Raw genomic sequence first — 8327 nt, forward strand, 5'->3', positions numbered from 1 at the left:
ACTGTAGAAAAAACCCTCACATTTACTCTAATTAAATTTATCTATATAATTATTTCTGTTAGTGTATTTTTAATTGGGAGATATATGCATAGAATAGTGAGTAAAATCTAAATGAGCAGACTAATGTCTAATATAAGAATATAATCACACACTACCGTCCAGTCCACAAATTAGAAACTTCCCAATAACCCTGATGTTGTTTTTTATTGTTTGTTTTGTTTTAATTTTTTTTGTTTTTGTTTTTGTGATCACATCTGCCTACCACTCCTAAAAGTAATCATTGTGTTGACACTTGGATTACATTTTTTTTGGCTTTGTTTTAGATTTACTGTCTCTGTTTATATCCCCTAACAATATCTAGTTTTCTGTCTCTGAAGTTTATACAAATGGAATTACACTGTACACATTTATGTTTATTTTTTTCTTAGCTTTGTGTTACATTTATAAGAGCCATCTATGCTGTTATGTGACTGTTGTTCATTCAGTTTCATTGTTTTAACAATGATGATGATGATACTATCATATTAACTGTAGATATTATTATTAAATATAATAATATCTAGTTGAGTTTATTTGAGATGGAGCTCAGATATGAATCTCTGTAATTTGGCTCCAAGTACAGTACTCTTGTTTTGTTATACACCATCTCACTAGACTATTTCATAGTATAAAGTAGCATGTTTTCCATTCTGTTATTGGTGGAGGCAAGTTGTTTCCTGCTTTTCCTGTAACAAATAATGCTGTTTTGTATACTCTTGTACAAATACCCTAGTGCAGATGTATGAGAACTTACCTAAGGTATAAATTTATGACTGAAATTGATGGTTTGTAGTGTATGTGACAATGCAAATTTATGAGATGACTTCAAACATTTTCCAAAGTGACAATAACAGTATTTATACTCACAACAGCATATAAGTGTTTCCCTTGATCTACATTCTATTCAGATTAGAATTTTAAATCTGTTCCCGTTTGATGTTTGTGAATAGATTTACGTTGTGATTTTAATTTGAATTTTTACTAACTTGTTGACATCTTTTCATTTGTTGGTTGTCTAATTGGATTTCCTCTTTTGTTAAGTGGCGATTTAAGGCTTCTGCCTATTTTTAAATAGATTGTCTCCTTTTTCCAATTAAATGTAGTTTTCAATATATTTTAATTGTCAGTTAATTTGTTGGTTAAAGATGTTGCAGATCTTTATTCATAGTGTTTTTACACTCTTTGTAAAAGAAAGACTTATAATGCTATTGAATGTATTAGTCCTTTCTTTCATGATTAGTAACTAATTGTGTTTAGTTTTAAGAAATTATTTCTTACCTTTAAGTTATGAAAATATTTTTTATTATCTTCTAAAATATTCATAATTATTCTCTTCACTTGTAGAGCTCTGATGCACAAGAAATTGATTTTTATGTATGGTGTACAGTAGGGACACAGTTTAATTATTTTCATATATGAATACCCAGTATTTGAAGGAGATTTTTATTGAAAAATCCCCTTTTTGTCAGTGATTTCTAGTACCACCTGTCATATATCAAGTGACCATCTGTGCATGGAACTGTTTCTATTTATATGTTATTGTCTTTATCAGCACCTTATTCTTCTCCAAGGGTTCCTTGGTTATTCTCATCCATTTTAACCTCCAAATGAATTTATAACTCAGCTTTTCTAGTTTTTCCAATTTATATTTTAAAATAAATATTTCACAGCATAGGTGCCATGGCTATTATTAGTAGCTAAACCATGATACATAATTATGGGAAAGGCAAGCCTCAATATATATCTTAGGCCATTCAGACTGTTATAGCAGAACAGCATAGACTGGGTGACTTATGAACAACAGAAATTTGTTTTTCAAAGGTCTGGAGGCTAGGAAGTCCAAGATCAGTGTTTCAGCAGATTTTGTGTCTGATTAGAGCTTGCTTCCTTGTTCATAGATGACTATCTTTTCACTGTATTCACATGGCAGAAGGGACAGAGTAGCTGGACTCTGTTTTATAAGGGCACTAATCCCATTCATGAGAGCTCCACCGTCATTACCTAGTAACTTCCCAAAGGCTCCACCAGCAAATGTTATTGTGCTAGACATTAGGATTTCAACATACAAATTTTGGGGGGGTACAAACATCCAATCTGTAGTATTCTACACGTGGTCTCCCAAATTCATGTCCTTCTTGCATGCAATATACATTTATTCCATCTCAGTAGAAAAGTCTTAACTCATTCCATAATCAACTTTAAAGTCTTAGTCCAAAGTCTCTTCTAAATATCTAAATCAGATATGGGTAAGATTTAAGGTGCAATTTATCCTGAAGCAAATTGCTTTCCAGCTGTGGACTGGTGAACCCAAATAAGTTATGTGCTTCCAAAATACAATGGTATGACAGGCCTAAGATAGACATTCCCATTCCAAATGAGAGAAATGAGAAAGAAAAAAGGAGTGACATTTCCTTTAAGTTCAAAACCTAATGGGGCCAACAATGCTCATTAAACCTTAAGGCTCAAGAATAATCCTCTTTGTCTTGATGCTCTACCCTCCAGGCTCACTGGGATGGAAGAATCATCTAGACACACTGAAGTGGCAGTCCTGATCATGTAGCTTGCTGGGCAGCCCTGAGCCCCAGCTTTGGGTGGCCCTACCTTCAAAGTGCCTCTGTTTCTAGGCCTTGCCCCCATGATGTTTCTCTGAAGTGATCCCATCTGGAAGCAGTTCTGTGCCTGGGTTGCAAACCTGTGACTCCAGGCAGCTCTATTCTTGAAATGAAGGTCGAGCTCCCCAGGGCTCATGTATCTCCTTGATGGAAAAATGATGCCACACTGAAGCTACCAAAGTTTGCTGCTTGCATCCTCCAGAGGGGTGGCCACTGTGACCCATCTCACAACAGAGCCTACCAGAACCTCACCTGGAGTGGCCAAGGAACATGGAACCAGAGTGCAGGAACCTGTGATGGGAGGCAGTGCCAGGCCATGCTCACTGAGGTCCCACAGGCACTGGCAGCCCCTCCTTTGAAATTGCTCTGTTTCTTGCGTGCTTGCTTGCACTCTGAGCCTATGATGGGAGTGGCAACTTTGGTGATCTTTGAATTGTTTTCAGGGCCATTCTTCCACATTTTAGAGAATAGCTCCTGGCTTCTGTTGAAATAGCTGATCCATACTAATCTCATTATCAAAGGATCCTTGGCCACACCCTTAGTGTTCTCATTTTTTTGCAATATTGATAAGCTGAGAATTTTCCAACTCTTGAAATTCTGCTTCTCTTTTGGTTAACAATTCCATCTTTAAGTCATTGCTCTTTTCTTGAGTGTTACTGGAAGGAGTGAGGAGAAGCCAAGCCATGCTGTCAACACTGCTTAGAAATAGCTACAGATAAATATTCAGTTTCATTGCTCACAAGTTCTATCATCCAGAAGGGCAAACACAATTCAGCCAAGTTCTTTGCCTGTTTATAACTAGTATTACCTTTCCTCTAGTTTCCAATAACATTTTCCTCATTTTCATCTGAGACCTCATCAGAATGGTCTTTGCCATCCATATTCCTACCAACACTTGAAAATGTCTTAGATATTCTCTAGGAAAGTTGAGGCTTTTTCCTTAGCTATGTCTTTTCTTTCTGAGCTCTCATTAGAACCATTTTTAAAGGTCCGTTCATCAGCCATACAAAGGAATGAAATTGGGTCATTTGTAGAGACATGGATGGACCTAGAGACTGTCACACAGAGAGAAGTAAGTCTGAAAGAGAAAAACATATACTGTATATTAACGCATATATCTAGAATACAGAAAAATGGTACAGATGAACCAGTTTGTAAGGCAGAAATAGAGACACAGATGCAGAGAACAAATGTATGAACACCAAGGGGGGAAAGCGGGGGCGAGTGGTGGTGGTGGTGGTGGGATGAACTGGGATATTGGGATTGACATATATACACTAATATGTATAAAATGGATAACTAATAAGAACCTGCTGTATAATAAATTAATTAAATAAAATTTTAAAAAAAAGGTCCATTCATGGCTATGACAATTTCTGTCTTTGTTGATTCAGGCTACTATACCTGAATGGAAAAGTGATGGAGTAGTAGTTTATGCAAAAAATAATTAAATACAATTTTATGTGACCATTGACTAACACCAAACTCATTGGACACACTGTATTATTTTAAAGTATTAGAAGTGACCACAAAGGCCTTAAAGGCCTCAACTTGATTAAACAGGAAGAAGCCTGTCTTCCTTTTCTTAGAGCACTTACTTTAGAAAACCTTTAAGTACAAATTCTTTGTCTGCCTTTTTGAGATATAAATGTTCTCTCAATCTCTTGCCAGTTTTATAACCCAGGAATATCTTTCTGAAGGACCTGGGTTATCTTTTCCAATATAATCATCAAGGAAGATAGTGCCCCTCTCTTTCTGTCTCTGAAGGAGAGTAGGAACAAAACTAAGTGCCAGTTGGCAAGTATAGATGGCCTAATCATACTGACCAATCTCCCTCCCTCAACCCAGCATCCTCTAGTACTGTTCCACTAACTCAGGCAAGCACTTAAAAGCCCATGAGCCTTTTGTTTCTGTGGGATAGAATTCAATCTCTCTTCCCTATTATGATAGTCTCAAATTCAGTCTTCCTTGCCTGTTTAACTTGTCTGGTTCAATTTTTCTTTTACCAGAGGGTATTTAATTAATAAGCATCTAATTTTGTAAGAACCAAGACATTAAAAACAGTTTTGGAAATATATATTTATTTGCTTTAACTTACAGAAGCAAATTTCTAGGGAAGATAACTTGGAAGTAGTTGAATATATATAGTTAAAATTTAAAGAAATTTAATAGTGAATTTCTCTTGCTGTGACTTAACATGTTATAATGAAATTTGTAAGATGCTACAGATAGTATTAGCTCAGCTCTGAAAATAAGTTCTCTCCAGCACTGGAAGTCTTTTGCTAGCATATATAGATCTAGTCTACAATATCATGGAGTTTAAAATATTCAGTTTCATCAAGGTCTCAATATGTTATTTTTGTTTGTAAGGAAGCTGAAACTGGCTATTATTAACTAAGGAGCAAATCAGGGACATCTGCTTATTTAAGGATCTTAGCTCAGAAAAGAACTTAGGCAGAACTAATGCATTTTTCAATTAAATTATTTTCTTATTCATAAGTACCTTCTACAAATATAGGGAACACAGTACAGATATCTTTGAAACTGTCAAGGTATGAACATGAAATAATTGCTCTCTTTTTGCTAGTAGTCTTACTTTTTCACATATTTTGTTTGTCTTCATAAAGTTACACTCACTGGTGTGCTATAAATGTTTAACAGTTGGCTCTCGGGGGAGGAAAAAGCCCTAATTTGCCAATATTCATGATATAAACATCCAAGCTTCCAAAGATATCACTAAATAAGGGGTTGGGAAGAGATTCGCAAAACCAACTCTTCCAAACTGCTATGAGCAAATTTCAGCATACCTCTGGTTACAGATATAATTTAACGTTAATGAATTATCTACTTGCCAATCAATTAATTCTGGTTATTTCTCCTTGGAGAGACTAGACTGAATTGAGCTTTCTTGCCCCCTTGTGATTGAATGAGCCCCTCTGATTATTTCTGGTCAATGAGTGATAACAGAAGTGTTACATATCACATTTGGTCCAGATTATGTATTTGCTTTTGCAAGACCCTCCAGGACTCTCTTTTCCCTCTACCAAGGTCATGAGCATCTTCCAGATAGTGACTTGTCATCACCTTCAGTCCTAGAGTAGAGATGAAAATCACAAAAGCAAAACTGATCTATGATAGACATTTGATATCAATGAGAATTAAACCTTTGTTATATTGAACCACAGAGTTGTGAGGATTGTTTTGTTATTGCAGCATAATCTAACCTATCCTACCTGATAAATCCTATTACCAGTGTTTATAAAATGTCTTTCCATTCATAGACTTTAAAGTACTAAATGAGCTTATGTCAGACATTGCAATTTGTTAAAAAATACATTTCCAGATACCAATTGGACACAGTCAACCTGCTCTGTTTACCTCAGCCATTCTGTTTCCAGTAGGTATTTTCATCTTGTCTTTTTGCCAAAAATATCAATTTGAACTAAAATTTGCTGTTTCAAATATTCAGAGTCAGGTAATGTTTTTATTTACTTAAACATCATTTATGCAAATAACTCATTTATAATTAATGGATACCACTGAATATGAAAGAAGTATCATTTTCCTAGAAGCACATTTATTTGTGTATAAAGAAAGCAAGAATGAAAGAAACTGGTCTGCATACAATCCTGTGAAAGTCAAAGCCAATAATAAAGACCAGTTTTAGATGGGGTGGCCTGAGAACAGTTTTCACATGCTGTTTAATGAAAATACATCTTAGAATAATTGTATACATTTTAGGTATAGGTAGATATCAATATTAAACACACAATTGGATGAATGTCTTATTTTTATAAAACTCTCAGTAATAACAAAGTTAAAACTCTCTTGATCTTAAGGAAACCTCACATTCATTATTGTCTTTACTTCTTGTGAGATGTATGCCCTTATGCTTCTATAGCTATATGGTTGTGGAAAAAGATTCAAATATATGGCTAAGTTAAAAAACATAACTAGATTACAGATAAGAAGATACACTAAGATACTGTTTTTTACATATACACCAATAATGAGTGTAAAAAGTTTTAATTTAATAGCTGATAATAGAAATTTCTATTAGGAACTTTGAGAAGGATGTCTAGATGAAACTAACACTGGCAGAAGAGAGAAACCTAAAGGATCTGGAATTAGCAAAGAGGATAAAAGAGCCAACCTCTTCACAATGTAAACTCTACATTGGATAGGAGAGGAAGTGTATAAAGTCAGACAACTATTTGGGAACTTCTGGGCCTGGGACAGTCAGACTATGGGACAGTAGGTCACCCGGGAAAGGGCAAGTGAGAGAACCATAGGTGTGACATGACCAAAATAAAAATTAAAACACATGAATAGTTTTTATTACATGTCCGACACTGTTCTTTATCTTCCAAATAACTTCAATAAAAATAAGTGCATAGTATTGAAATTAAATCAATTTGCATTGCTAAGATATAAAATGACTTTAGCTACATATTCTACAAGTCCTCTGTCCTCAACATGCATAAATTTTTTGAGAGAGTCTACTGAATTCAAAATTTTTTAGTGAATGACTTTTTGTATGGAAAGGCCTGACTTTCAAATCTGGGTTGATAGATTGCAGAACAGAAATTAAATTTCAGAATAAATACACTATGTGGTATTTGGAAACAGGACCCAGAGGCAAAGGTGACCATGTGAATTATAACAACACTTCAGACATATTCACAGACATTAATGGGTCAGAGGGTGGCTTACCTAGATCTCAAGGCTCTCATAAAAAACCCATCTCAATTTAACATTTAACTATAATAGTAATAGTTCTAGGTGGTAAGAATGAGAATGGTTTGTGGTTTTTTATTTGTATTTTTTGATTATCAGATTACAAACATGGATAGCTTGTATAATTTTTAAATTATTTATAATCTTTGGAAATTAATGAAAATGATTATAGAATCACAGTAGCAATAATAGGAAATAAAGCATAGCTTTGTGCTACTAAAATTTTTACATAAACCATTCCCTAGTTTGGAGATATTTTTTCCCCTTGTAGTTTAAAAGGACACACATACTGATAAGTCTTCCATGACTATAGAAATATATTTTGTTCTAAAATAAGTTTGCCTTATTTTGACAAGCAGTTTTTAAAATTGTTCTAGTTTAGGGGAGATACTTGTGTGCTCAAATTATAGCCCACTGGAAACCCGTAGGTGATAATCATCCATTAGTGGAGGAGCAAGGTAAATACAGAGTTTGTTTAGAAAAGCATTCTAATTTTATGGGAAAATGTGGCAAAGTGGAGTCAACAAATTTGTGTGGAGTTTCTGACTGTCTTTGTTAATCTTTAAGTCTGATGCATTACACATTCTCATTATAAAAATATTATTGCATATATTTCCTTATAACATATGTTATAAAAATGGGATTTTAATTCTCTGGAGAAAATATATATGGCAAAAAACTTATACCTTAGTTAATTTCATTTTTATTTTAATAATTTCATATGAATTGTATAAGACTTAGGAGAGTACATTTTAATACATTAAAAAAAATGTATCCAGCTTCTGATGGATTGATGGTGCCAAAAATGCACTTTTCCTCTCATCTGACCTAATGAGAATTCACTAATGGACTGAGATAGTGTGTGTGTGTGTGTGTGTGTGTGTGTGTGTGTATGTATGAGTGTGTGTTATTGGCAATTTTAGCTTGGAAAATGCAAGT

The sequence above is a fragment of the Kogia breviceps genome, chromosome 6 (assembly GCF_026419965.1).
Source record: "Kogia breviceps isolate mKogBre1 chromosome 6, mKogBre1 haplotype 1, whole genome shotgun sequence".
Lineage (NCBI taxonomy): Eukaryota > Metazoa > Chordata > Mammalia > Artiodactyla > Physeteridae > Kogia > Kogia breviceps.